Source organism: Micromesistius poutassou (assembly GCF_964030765.1).
Source record: "Micromesistius poutassou genome assembly, chromosome: 8".
NCBI classification, from domain to species: domain Eukaryota; kingdom Metazoa; phylum Chordata; class Actinopteri; order Gadiformes; family Gadidae; genus Micromesistius; species Micromesistius poutassou.
The window spans coordinates 16,222,240-16,224,062 of NC_140278.1; positions in this window are offsets into that span (position 1 = coordinate 16,222,240).

Here is a 1,823-nt window from a genome sequence, read left to right on the forward strand (position 1 = left end):
ACACCTTCACCTCTTTCAGAGGGTGTTTAGGGAAACAAGTGTGGGCACCATGCTGTCTGTTCAGCCATCTTGGATTCCCCAGGTGACCCGTATCAAGGCCAATCAAGGGAGCCACTCCCACAGTTACCAGGACAACCAGTTACCCACCAGCTTAACATTACCCAACAGCAGGATCGTGACACTAAGTAGTACCACACTTAGTAGTACTTGTACAGCTTGCAGGTCAAATTCATTATGTAGTCAGGTTTTAGATTCGGGGCCTAGGTGAGACCTTTCACTCTTAATCAAGAGTGAAACGATCCACGACCCAACATGCATGTCAGTTGACCATGTGTTGGATCATGACCCCAAGATTGGGAACCACCTGCCTAACAACTAGGACTTCAGTAACCCTTACTCTACTAATACTTGCCCCTGACCCCTAACACTTACAAAGACCTTACTAACCCTAACCTTACTAACACTGACCCCTAACTCTACTTACCCTAACCATGACCTTACTAACCTTAACTTTACTAACGCTGTCCCCTTACAATACTAACCCTAACCATTACCTTATTAACCCTAACCTTGACCATAACCCTGTCCATCTGGAGCCTTAGGCTACGTGCAGAAACTCCCTTAACTTAAAACCGCCCACAGGCCCCTGAGAACAAGCACACTTTTCCAACGCACGTGACTGCAGTAAGCATACTCAAACTTACTAGGTGAGAGTACAGCACTAGAGTTTGTTGAAAGGCTACAGGAGCTTTTCTTTACCAGCATAGAGGGGATGATGATTAACCATTCAAATACTAAACTAAGCTCATCAAACACAACTCATTGAGATAGAGATAAACGGTAGAGTGATTGTACTTAGAACATTGGACGTGAGTCATAGGAAGAGTATAAGGTCTTCATATAAAGGGGTAACTGAGCACCAGTAAACAGCAACAAGAGAGGGCCACCCACACAGAATTGTTAGAATTGTTTAGAAGAAACTTTTCTTTATAATCTGATAATTATTTGCAAGGAGGCCAACAGAGATTTGGTTATTCAGAGTAATGAGGGCAGGGATTCATCTGAGATTACATATTGTTATTTATAAGTGTTAAATAATAATATGATAAAACTAACTTGTCCGTCTTTATTCTCTAATGGCAATAGTTATATTTATCACAGAACTGTGATTACTAAAAACAGAACAGATTTTTCAAATTGTGTACAATTCTGGCTGATATGCCTTCAATCGTAATATATATGTATTTGCATTTTCTAGAATATTCAACTGTTTATATCTTACCCTTCCTACCTTTTCTACCAGGACATATTCCTACGCATATAGATCGTATTGAGCATATCTGCATCGTAGCCAACTTTGTGATATTTCTCCATTTGGTAAAGCACAAAAACCAAAGCAACACTCGATTTGTATTTATTAGGGAAAAGAGCAAGAGCCTCACTTAGCAAGGTGTCATCATGTCAGGGTCATTTCCCCCTTTGCCCCAGAGGCCACAACCCCCCCTAACCCTCCCTTAACCCTAACCCGGGCCACATCTTCCTGGGGGGTTGTGGGCAGTTTTATTTTATACCCCAAATCCCGGTGGACACCTTTACTGCTCTATTACAGATGTTCGCCTACAGCTTGTTTATTTCAGATTTCACAGGTGTGTACGTGGACACACACACACGCACACACACACACACACACACACACACACACGCACACGCACACGAACACACACACACACACACACACACACACACAGACACACACACACACACGGCAGCGCGGAGAGACAGGGCTTAATTGGGGTCTCTGAATGGTGACGTTAGTCAGAAAG